General features: G+C 42.1%; 1 pseudogene; it reads left to right on the top strand.

Moving 5' to 3' along the window:
• Window positions 1-1,582, top strand: LOC138013286 (uncharacterized; annotated as a pseudogene).
• The last annotated feature ends 11,468 nt before the right edge of the window (window positions 1,583-13,050 follow it).

Below are 13,050 nucleotides of genomic sequence, written 5' to 3'. Positions count from 1 at the left end.
ATGACCATAACCACTGCCGCTGCCATGGCCATTGCCATTGCCAAGTACCACTGTTCTCATAAGCTCTATCACATCCACTTCCACTACTAACGGCACCATTACCACTACTGATTTCATCGCTGCAACAAACTTTTCCATTGGCATTGATGCTAACGCTGATTTTTTCACTAGCATCACCACTACCACCACCATTGCCACCGTCTCCACCACTGCCGCTGCCACTACCACTGATACTAATATTAGCATTGAAATCACACTTGTCATCACCGCAACTTCCACTAACACTAACAGTACCACTGCCACTGCCACCACCACTGCCAAGACCACTGCCACCACTATCACCACTGCCACCGCCACCACCACTGCCACTGCCACTGCCACTGACACTAAAACCACCACTGCCTCTGCCACTGCCACTAATCTTGCCACCCCCACTGCCACTGCCACTGCCACTGCCACTTCCACTACCACCACTACTACCATCACCACTGCCACTACCACTGCCACTGCCACCCCCACTTACACTTCCTAAGCCACTTCTGCCGCCACCACTACCACTTCCACTTCCACTCCCCCCACCACTGCCACTTCCACTTCCACTTCCTAAGCCACTTCCACTACCACTTCCACTTCCACCCCCACCACCACTGCCACTTCCACTTCCGAGGCCACTTCCACTACCACCTCCACTCCCTCCACCACTTCCACTTCCACCACCACTGCCACTACCACTTCCACTTCCTAAGCCACTCCCACTACCACTGCCACTTCCACCTCCACCACCACTGCCACTTCCACTTCCACTTCCTAGGCCACTTCCACTACCGCCTCCACTCCCTCCACCACTTCCACTTCCCCCACCACTGCCACTACCACTTCCACTTCCTAAGCCACTGCCACTGCCACTGCCACTGCCACCTCCACCACCACTGCCACTTCCACTTCCTAGGCCACTTCCACTACCACCTCCACTCCCTCCACCACTTCCACTTCCACCACCACTGCCACTTCCACTTCCTAAGCCACTCCCACTACCACTGCCACTTCCACCTCCACCACCACTGCCACTTCCACTTCCTAGGCCACTTCCACTACCACCTCCACTCCCTTCACCACTTCCACTGCCACTTCCACTCCCACTCCCACTTCCACTTCCTTGGCCACTTCCACCCCCACCCCCACTGCCACTTCCACCTCCACCCCCACTGCCTCTACCACTTCCACTTCCACTTCCACTTCCACCCCCGGTGCCACTTCCACTCCCACCTCCACCACCACTACCTCTGTCATTTCTGCTTCCTCTTCCAGCACCACGTCCATTGCCACCTCCACTGCCACTTCCACTACCACTACTACTTCTTTTACCACTTCCACCCCCACTACCACTTCCACTTCCGCTTCCACCCCCACTGCCACTTTGTTTACCACCTCCACTCCCACTGCCTTTTCCACTGCTTCTGTTCCTGCCTCCGCTCCTGCCATTGCCATCACTGCCATTACCGCCACCAGTCTCTGCCAATGTCACACCCATGGTCTCTACGACTTTCTCTTTAACAGGGTATTTTGCCTTCACGGCGTCTAGAAACCGACAAGCAAGAGTGTGTCTGTGCCCGAAGCAGACCACATCAAGGCAATTGGCATCTGGTTGCTGACAGTCAAGACCCTGAATAACCCACCAAGAGTATGTCTCCGGACCAGGCATTACTGTTACACAGGGCACAAAATTTTGGCTGCAAAGACAAAAATTCAAGGTTAACACCTACATTTAAACTCCTAATCATTAATGGTCAAGGTCTTTTCCCTGATAGGAAATGTAATGGTCTTAAAGGGAACCTCCACTCCTACTACAGAACAAGTTTAAATCCAAGAAAATTATGTTGACAAACAAATTTGCTCGAAATTAAAAAAAAAAACTAAGTGTTTATATCAGGAAAAGTGAAATTTAAAATCGCTTATTTTCACTTTCAAATTTTGCGGGCGCCGCCATCTTGAATAATTGTGACGTGTTACTCTGACATAAAGAGCTTTTGGTTTAATAACAATAACGCAACCGTAACACGTCACATTTATTCAAGATGGCGGCACCCGCAAAATTTGAAAACAAAACTAGGCGATTCTAAAAGTTATTTCTTTCGGATACAAACACTTTCTTTGAAAATATTTCACATTGACCTGACTCTAACAGTTATTTCCTGTGATTTAAACTTATCTTTTTGTTAAAGTGGAGGTTCCCTTTCAGCCATTGCATGTTACACTTGAAACTTTTAGCTGAAATTTATGTGAAACGGCACTGCGAAACCAGTTTCAGGAGGCATTGCACCGTGTAACATGGTCGGTTTTGTGAAAAATTTTAAACGACCGTTGCAAGACAGGTTTCACCAAAAGTAGAACCGCTTTCTACTTCTGTAAAGGTCGCAGCAATCGCTGTGAGCAGGAGCTTAACCGTGTAACACCACTTCGTAAAACTAGTCTCAGTCGTTATTGTTACGCTACGCTGCGTAAGCCAATCAGAAACCGGCTAAGGCGATGTAAACAACATTTCGAGGCAAGTTTCAACGTTCCAGAACCAGTTTCGACCTTTTTTGCAAAAGTGGCTTTCAACTCAATATTTTAGTGCGAAATCTTGTGTTCGATACTCGAATCAAATGTTTGTTAGGGCATTTGCATTGTGCAACTTTGAAACACCATTCTTTCGTCAACTTGGCATTACAAGGAAAGGGATTTTTCATAAATCCTCAGATATATTACTTAAGCTTTGTGTCATGCCCCAAGAATTTTTTTTAAGCGAAAAAAACCGGGCAATGCTGGCCAAAACTCGGAGGCACCTTGCGAATGTCCCATCGAATTTCGTGGGAGGAAAAAGACAAACAAAGTTAAATTTTGCTTTTTAAGGTTTAATTAAATGAAAAAGAAATGATTTTCACATACTGACATTTTGCCCACGAAAAAAATGGCAACAAAGTAGTATTGTTAAACACTGTAGAATTAATGAAAAAACTGTCTTGAAAACCGACTGAAAAAGACATCGTCTTGACTTAAGCTCTACATCATTACTGAGTTAGATTGTGTCTAAAGAGAAGCTAAAAATACCAAAGCACTAATTGTTTTTGCATAGATCATCAGTAGACTGTAAGGTGGGAATAAGCTAAACAACGCAAAAATTGATAATCAATACAGTTTGTCCTCGGTTTTTAAATAGGATATTCCATTAGTATCAGTGATAATCGAAATTAATTGATCTTGTGGACGACCGAATCAAAATGATCAAAATTCAGTTGTTGGGTATCGCTGAGTAGTTTAACAGCGGGTTTTTTTTTCCTCAATGGGACTATTATGGTTTTCTGAGCGAAAAAAATATTAGAAAAATTCCATAGCGATTTTCCTTCCGGGTCCATTAGCCTTTTAAAACTCGGAATTTCACTTCCGGTGGGGTACAAAACTGTGCTAGAAAGGAGACTGGGGATGGCAGAACTGTAACGTCAAAACAAATATGAAAAAAATTCAGGCCCGAATTTTCCTTTTTTAGATACAGAATTTGCTGAAACCATTGTATTTGATTGCAATAGTGAAATTAGACAAAAGAACGAAATTTCTATCCCTAAAATTCCCTGCGTTCTTGTTTTGACTGCACAGTTCTGCTATTCCCAGTCTCCTTACTATCGCAGTTTTGTACCCCACCGGAAGTGAAAATTCCGAGGTTTAAAAGGCTAAAGGGGATCCGGAAGGCAAATCGGTATGGAATTTTTCTAATTTGTTTTTTTTTTCTCAGAAAAACATGATATTTCAATTGAAAAGTATATGACTGATCTTTGAAGACAAACTTCATCCAGCTCGTTAGCGCTCAGAATATCACGCAAACTCGGTTTCGGTGCCGGAATTTTTTAGTGCTGAGCCAAAGTTGATGGAAACCTGCAGTATTTAATTTATTTCATAGAAATTCAATCATCCTTTACTACTTTCCACCAAAAACCACACTAACTTGAAACTGAATAATTGCTGACCGCTCAGTTTGTATAGGTGTCGGAATACTGTGCAAGAGGTCGTGGGATCAAAACCCCAGTCCGACCAACACTCTGAAATACCTAAGGAGAGCTCGCTGCCTTTGTAACGACATTTACAAAAGGTTAGAAGCTCTTGTCTTCTAGGATAGAGATGGATGGTCTCAAAGGCCTTCAATCTTTATCACCTTGTGGGACGTAAAAGAGTCGGACACGGAGGTACGGTCCTCTGTGGTATAATAGGCACCTTTAGATTGTAAGACGAGGAAGAGAACGAGTGCGAGTTTTGACCCAGGGGGTTTTGACTGCTCGTTTTTAGCAAAAATACTTAGGAAATTTATAGCCCGTACGATTAATCGTACTCTTTGTTAGCAGTATAGGTTGCTCAGTTATTCTTATTGCTGGTAACTGAGCTTTTTTGCTGATCAAAAAATGCCAAAACTGCTACAGTGTTGTTGACTTGTTTTGACGATGGTATCACTTTTTTCCCGTGAAAATGACGCTTGTTTACGCGCGCTCACTGTTTTTCTATGAGAAAATCTCCTACTCGTAGTCGTTCTCGTACTAGAATCTAAAGCTCTCTAATACATGTATCATGATTGGGAGGGAAAACACTTGGAAGTCGACGTATGTCCAATTGTTGACTCCCCATGCATAAATAATTATCCTTTCGTTTTTAAACAAGACGCTAGGAACTTGTTGCAAACAAGGACGATTCCTCTTTAAAAGTGCTTAATTAAACTTGCGATCATCGATATCCAGATCGACTTCCTCTAGTATCCCGATATCGATGTAGAACTACCACCGTTGCAAAAACGTAGATTTAAAAAGTTACCACAATTTAATTATGAAAGAAAAGTTGCATTTCTGTTGCTTTTTGAAGGAAATCAGGAACCAAAAATACTATTCATCGACATCTCCCTTAACAAGATAACCGAATGGTATCTTTGTGATGATATCGAGTACTTCGTTTTTTTCTTAAAATCAACAAGAAACTTTTCAACTTGACACGAAGGCATAAAACCTGTGAAACAAGTTCCTGTTACGACAAGATAACTGAAGAATATCGTGAGATGGCTAGCAGCGACACTAATCTTGCCAACCGCATTTGATGCCCAAGGCTAGATTTTCGATTTCAATCTTTCGCGCACAGCGAGTGAGTAGTGAGCCGGGACTTGCGCTTGACATAAGATTCGCTGGACGATTTGTCGGAAAGTTTTCGAATATCTATTTTCGCATTATCATCTGGATCGATATTCTGTTTTTTTGTTGTTGTTGTTATTTTTATTTATTTATTTATTTATTTTTTTTTGCTTTTTTCGTTCATTGCTCCACGTTTTGATGCTAGATCTAGTCCAGCCGTGAGAATTCGAAAATGGTCTATTCGTTGGTTGGACCCTCCGCGGCAGCGTTCGTTCATGACTTTTAAGGATGGTTCACACGAGCGACGCGAGCGTGAACTACCAATAACGCAAACGCAAGCACCGACGCAAGAAATGGAAAAAAAAGGTCACCTGCTTGCGCTTGCGTTTGCACTTCTTACGTGTGAACCGGCGAAAAATCTACATCTAAATCTTTCAGCACTCGGCAAAGTCCCTTTTGAACTTATGGCTGTTTCTGCTTAGGTGACCTCTTACACCGCAAGCCCTTTTAGAGACATCACTGCCAAGCTGACCACTTCTGCTGGAGAGAACAGGACAGCCACAACACCGTGGACTCCACATCCCCTACTCTTTTCGAATAGTTTATGGGTTTTTTTTAACGTCCCACAGGGAACTTATGAACATAAAAGATATTTGTGAGACGGGGCCTACGGTTCATAGTACTTATCCGAGAAGACTTGAGAAAGTCTAACCATTTGCAGACGTCATTACAAAGGCAGCACTTTCTCCTCAGTTATTTTAAGACCCTGAGTGTTGATCCGGCCGGGGTTCAAACCCGCGACCTCCCGCATGACAGCCCGATGCTCAACCAACTGAGCCACCTGTGCGCGGTGGGTGAAACGCAAGGGTGAAAAATACTCGTTCCATGCATCTAGGGTTGACCTCTTGTCGCCATCTTGGGACACTCAATTGCGCGTGCGCATTTCAATATGCTTGCGTTTGCGTTCGACGTGGGAACTTCCTTGCTCTTGCGTTTGCGTCGATCGTGTGAACTTCCTTGCTCTTGCGTTTGCGTCGATCGTGTGAACCAGCCTATACTTGTTTCAGGAAGTATTCTTTAAATTAGATTTAATTTGCAGCGAGCCTCAGCGAGAACCAACAATTATTTGTAACTTAGCGTGCGGACCCTAGCTATAGGATCTTTATAAAGGCCACAAAAAAATAATCAGTATATAAGAATAGAGGCAGTAATTGCCACATTATGTGCGTGCACAGCTATTTTTTTCAACAGTCATGTCAAACGCGATTTTAATTATCAACCGCATCCAGTATCCATCAAAGTCACGAACGATTAGTTCAATTTAATATTTCTGTATGTAAGTGACATTTTCATATTTGAAACAGAATATTGTGTTCACTAACTAAAAGGTTAAAAGTCACTACCTACATTTTATTTCTGTTACTTTGCCACTTGTTTCGCATACGCACTGGTGGGATCTTTATGCCATGCGGGAGGTCGTGAGTTTGACTTCGCCCGGACCAACACTCAGGGGCTTAAAATAACTGAGGAGAAAGTGCGGCCTTTGTAATTGCATCCTCAAATGGTTAGACTTTCAAGTCTTCTCGGATAAGGACTATAAACCGTAGGCCCCGTCTCAGAGCCCTTCAATGTTTATAAATTCTGTGGAACGTTAAAGATCCCACACGCTAGTCGAAAAGAGTAGCGCATATAGTTCCTTGTGTTGTGGTCTGGTTTTCCTTCAGCAATGTGGTGGGCTTGGCATAATCTTCTGAATGGACTATTGATCGATGACACCGCATAACAGCAAAAACAGACAGTAGTCAAAGTAAAGGGGTCCAAGTGCTGAAACTGGTAAACCTGAACCTGGTATACCTAAACTGGTAAACCTGAGTGTTCACGTGATGAAACAATTTAAGAGATTAGGCATTACCTTTACGGCAAACGGCAAACGACGGACTGAAATTTACGCTTTGCCAAAAATGGAAGGAGCTCGTTTGATATCATGAGCTCTTTTCTTGCGTGTTAGCAGCAGGTGTCAAGTAACTTTACAAGGAGAGAGGCGAGTCAGAATAACATAATTTTCATGCTTTTATGGCAAGCAGCCGCCCACTATTTCGCGTTAATCTCTCTACAGTTCCGTACTTTTTTTTGGATCACCTTTTGTGACGCACGCTATCGTTAGCTTTCTTCTTTTACTACAATTACGACGTTTGCAATACATCATTGCTTTTACTTCATGAGTCACCTCGCAGCACTTAACTTGCTATCGGAAATTCAAATTCCAGTTGTACTCGTATTTGCGGGCCTTGTGCAGGGCCAGTTGCGCGTTATTCATGATCCAATGTCCTTAATTAAAAACACCAACACGGTTGCTATCGAATAGCAAACGAGTGTTAAAACTCACGCAAGCAATAGCAATATGCCAGGATGTGATTTTTCTTATCTCACCTTATATTTCGGCCAAAACTGGGATGTGGAAAGCCACGTTTATCTTTGCCTGTGTTTTTATCGTAGACACACGTTCCACCGGTGCCAGTAGCTTGTTCAAACGGAGAAACATCGGACACATTCAGATAACTTTTAAAATGTGTAGCAGCCGTCAGTCCGGCATCTCCAGCAACTATTACACACATTGTATAACAGATTTATGGTTCTGCAAATTTTACAGTTGGGCAGACCTCAGAAAAAGAAGTTTAGGCGAAACAGAATAGTTTAAAGGTTCGCTACAGTTTAGACTGGGGATCGTAGCTATAGTTTTCATCGCCTTTTTAGTTAATCTTAACACGTGGCTACACTGGCCTTATAAGGATAGAAGCTACCCCTGGGAGTGGGGGATGGCAAGTGTATAAGGCGTGAGGGTTAGATTGCTGTTACTCAAGTCTGAACAAGTTTTAAATGTAGCAGGTCTATTTTATAGATGACAGGTCACTGCTGTAACAACTCTAGCTGGTTAATGCTATCCTCAGGCTTTATTTATTAACCACATTGTGCCCAAAGCATACGACCTGTATGACCCTGGACGGGATCTTTGACCAATCGCCCCACCGATCCTGAAAAAATTTCTTTAACGTGACACTTTTGTATATTTTCACAAAATTTTACTTGTAAATTGTGTCGGCTTTTGAGAGTTAATTAAAAATGAGCAATAATTTGGCTTTGCATATGAGTATTAATAATAATTACGAGAGCTTTGTCGGGCGTATTGTTTTCGACGCTTTCCAAGATGGAATGCGTTTTCAACACGATTCGAAGAATTGCTCATTAATTTGGTGATAGTTGTTTATTATAAATAGACCTTTTCGGTTTGTACAATTTGTTTTCCCAATACAGATCATCTGATAATACTCAGAGATTTGGTCCTTTGTTTTGTTCATTAAAAAGAGTACATGCAGACATATTTATGCTTGCATGCATTCTTTTTAATGAACAAAACAAAGTACTTAACCTCCTGAGTATAATCACATGATCTGTATTGGGAAAATAAAACGTACAAGCGAAAAATCTCTATTAGTTAGGACTTTGTTTCTTTCATCAAGAAAGAATTCTAAGGAACGTATGAATTAGTTTCAGTTTCTAAGTTCTCTTATATCAGTCCAAACAAGCCATCGTTCATTAACCCGGACCAAACTAACAATTTCATGTTACTTTATACCAGCCTTCCAGAACAAGTGGACCCCCCCGGAAGGGGGGACTTTGCATATGAAGGGCGTGGATGCTTGTCGGAAATTTTGAATAGTCCCTTTTCGGATTTTAGAATTACCGCTGAATACAAACACCAATGACCCATTGATACATGGTTAGTCTCAACCTAAAGTAAAGTATTCACAAAAACCAGCGGGAAGGTGTCTGAAATTTGAAAATTAAACAATAGACAGAATTGTAAACAGTTCATCTTCTCGTTGGAATTTGTGAATATGTTCATTTTAGATGGAGGCTAACCCTGTAAAAATGCGTTGTCATTGCTTTTATTCAGCGGTCACGGCGAACTCGAAAATGGACTATTAAACCCCTAAAGCAGACCAATCAGGGTATCCCTCAGGCTAAATTTGACCCCTAAAAGAGACCATATTTAAACATATTAAACAGGTAATATTTCTTCACGTGGAACCCTAAAAGACCTTCACTGCTACATACGATAGCGCCAAAATCCGAAATTTACACCCCTAAGCGAGACGAGCGAGACGACGAGCACCCCCTCCCCGATTCATTCTCATTACGACTATTGCCAGAACTGAGTAAAAGACTTCGCACTTTGAATACTCCATTGAAGTAATGACTTGTAGTTTAGGCGTAGTTATTCCACGCTATTGAGGTCCTCTGTAACTTGTTTTTAGCCAACTTGCCTCAGTAAGTCTGTTAGAAGACGGGTATTCCACTGAGAATCTAGCCACGCAATTGGTAAAACGCACTAAGCCGGAAGTTAAATCGATTCAGGTTACCTTTGATATAGAGATATATGTTAACGGTTTCGTTAGCGCGGGAGTTACTTTCCAAGAACAGGAGACAATTGTTTTTTTAGATACCTGTGAATTCTCCTCCACCTTCAGCTCGTTTCAATTTTTCACCATACCCACAATATAATACAGTTCTTTCGCCTCGCTAAAGCCACGCCACCTCCTTGAAAACAAAAGGGACCTTTAGATTCTAGATGAATGAAGGGGTAGTTTCTAAAGAAACTGTGGTGCTGCGTCGGTGGGGAAGTAGTATACAAAAATTTGGTTTTATCAACGGAGTTGATAATGTAAATTGGCCACCGTACAGAGATTCTAAAAGCTGACGTTTCGAGCGTTAGCCCTTCGTCAGAGCGAATCAGCGGATTCGCTCTGACGAAGGGCTAACGCTCGAAACGTCAGCTTTTAGAATCTCTGTACGGTGGCCAATTTACATTATCAACTCCGTTGATAAAACCAAACTTTAGATTCTAGGACGAGAAAGAGAACGAGTACGAGTTTTGATTGGGGAAAATACTTTACAAATTTATAGCCCGTACGAATATCTTACTCCTTGTTAGCAGTATAGGTTGCTCAGTTTTTCTTATTGCTGTTACCCTGACCTTTTTGCTGACCGAAAAATGCCACTGAAAACTGCTACCGTGTTGTTGACATGTTTTGACACGACGACATGTTTGCAAAACCTCGTACTAAAATGACGACAGTAACACGTTTTTCTCGCCAAAATGACGCTTGTTTACGCGAGCTCGCTGTTGTTCTATTTTCTATACTCGTAGTCCTTCTCGTCCTAGAAACTAAAGCTCTCTAAAAGCTAGAATGCCACCTTTTGTGATCTCGGCTCGAGCAGAATACACTCTTTTTTCATGGATATAAGAACGTGAGTCTAATTCTGAGGATGAGGCTGGACGTCCTTATCTTTTGTGATTTGAGCCTGAAAACGTTCTTAAGGACGGTGCCTACTATTGCTATTGCGCATACGTTCTGCGCATCTCAAGATACTCGGCTTTCCTATCGGAAATGCTTACCAATACAGAGATATTTTTGCACAGTTTAAAACTACCCAGAGAAAATAGATCTTAGTAACTACTCTTGGTATCCAAAAAGAAAATTGGGGGTAACCATGCATTTTATTTTTGAGACATAATTAAGTTTCAATTTGAGAAAGAACGCTATACATTGCTTTGTATTTTAAAGCTTTTTACAAATATTATTCATCAATTATCTTTGAGAAATGAGTGGTTACCCCCAATTTTCTTTTTGGATTTCAATAACACTTGTTAAGATCTACAGTTGCTGCATAATCAAAAAAACCAAAATCAAAATCCCGAGGAGGCATCATTGTAGCTTGAGCGTATATATACAGAGTTACAATGATATACCGTATTTACTCGAATAAGTGCCGCCTTCGAATAAGCGCCGCATCTGGAACAAAAAAGTTATTAAGCGCCGCCCTCGAACAAGCGCTGCACCGCAGGAAAAACACTATAAATTCTTCCACAACGACAAAGGAGTTCGCTCTCACCGCTGATATTTTCGCTCTCGTTATCATGAAACTCTCGGGTTTTTTTCACCGCGTGAATTTCTCTCGTAATTCTAGATTTACTATCAGTTCAGTATCAGTCCATAGGAAAATTAACAGATAGAAAGTGTACCGTTGAATAAAACTATAGAAAAAGTAAATTTGTCTGGTACAATGTTTAAATAAGCGCCGCCCTCGAATAAGCGCCCCACTTGTGGCGCGAAAAATTAAATAAGCACCGCGGCGCTTATTCGAGTAAATACGGTAGTACTATATGTGTAGTGTGTTACCAGGAAAAATGTCGACTTGAAAGCTGCAAGAGCGAGCGGAATAATCTGAAGACGATGACGTTTTCGCACCAAATGCCCGCAAGTAAGGCAGCGTTTACACGAACGCGGTTTCACATCGACACGGTTTCATGACCTCGAAAGCGCGTCAAATTTCGCGCCAAAATAGTAAACGTGTTCAAATCGATGCGGTTTCGCTGTTTACGCGACAGATAAAACCATCGTTTTGAGAACGCTTCACTTTTGGAAAAGCATCTTGCCATTTGTCACGATGCGTCATACGTCATACGTCATACGCCATACACGTGGTAGTAGCGAAGTAACAGTTACGGTGTGTCGGTGAAGTGCTTCGTAAGTCGTCTGAGCTTCATTTTTGTGAGAGAGGGATCGATAGTACTCTCGCCATGTCACCACAGGCAACCCAAACTCATACTTCGAATGCTCAGATTTAATCCCAAAAACCGGCTTGATTCGGCCTTTTGTCCACTCTCAATTGAAGATCGATAACAAACGATATAGCTTAAGTCCCAGAGTCCAAAAGCAATCTCCACATCCTCAGAGAACAAGCAAGTTTTCACAAAGAACCCACCACTTTCTCCAGCTTAAAAGGCTTTTTGGATTCATCCGTAACACGACCGTTGGCCTGGGCCCGGTTGTTCAAAAGCCGATTAACTTAATCCAGGATTAGCGTAAACTTTCGTTTCATGTTTTCAACTTTTTGGAGAAAGTTTCTTTTTCTTATTTTTGTTTTTCAAGATTTTGCCGAATATCAGCGTTGAACAGCGGTTCGGAGTAGAGAAATAAACGCCTTGGTTAATTTTTAATCTGGGATTAGCGTTAATCGGCTAGAAATTGATACCGTGCTGAAGTTCCCTAGAACATCCGAACAGATAATGATTTTGTAGGGCAGCTCACTAAACGAGCTTTCAAAGCATTGTGGAAACCATTTGAAGTAATTCTGACAAATTTTAAAGTTCCCCTGTGACCAAAAAGTCAATTTTTATTTTTCTTTAGATTTCAAATCTATGTTAACTAAACACTAAGCGACTAAACTTTTAAGGCTTGATTTCAAAAAGACACCTGTTTACTTTAACTGGAATTTTCCTATTTTATGGTCCGCCATTACTAACTTTAAGATCTTGAAAGCGCTGGATCGAGGAGAAGATGACATCAAAGGCTCACTAGCTTAAGAATGCAATGCGTGTGAACGCCGCAGAATAAACATGCAGCACGGGAGTTTTGGGCTTTCAGACTTTTAAACTTGCATTTTGGATATTTAACAAGCTGTATTCACATGCCGAAACTTTAAGCTAGTGAGCCTTTGACGTCACTTTTCCCTGGATCCAACCCTCTGAGGTCCAATGAATGTGAGGGTTCTTTTACGTCCCGCAGGGTTATGAACATTACTGAATGGTTGTGAGACGGTTCTACAGTTTATCGTCCAAATCTGAGGCTAGAGAGTCTAAACGTTGTTTCCATGTCCCGAAACACAGTCTCAGCTCCGACTACTACCTTAACCATAACCTGACAACCCTTGCCTTCGTCCTTACAACTTCAATCTTTCCAGCAACTGCCCCAATTGCTGCAGCTGCTGCTCCCGTTACAGCCTCTACTACCGCTACCAAGGGCAGTGAGAAGCTACTGTAAAACCAACAGGAAGGGAGGCCATG

The sequence above is a fragment of the Montipora foliosa genome, chromosome 1, assembly GCF_036669935.1.
Source record: "Montipora foliosa isolate CH-2021 chromosome 1, ASM3666993v2, whole genome shotgun sequence".
NCBI classification, from domain to species: Eukaryota; Metazoa; Cnidaria; class Anthozoa; order Scleractinia; family Acroporidae; genus Montipora; species Montipora foliosa.
This window is presented reverse-complemented; position numbering and strand designations above follow the sequence as displayed.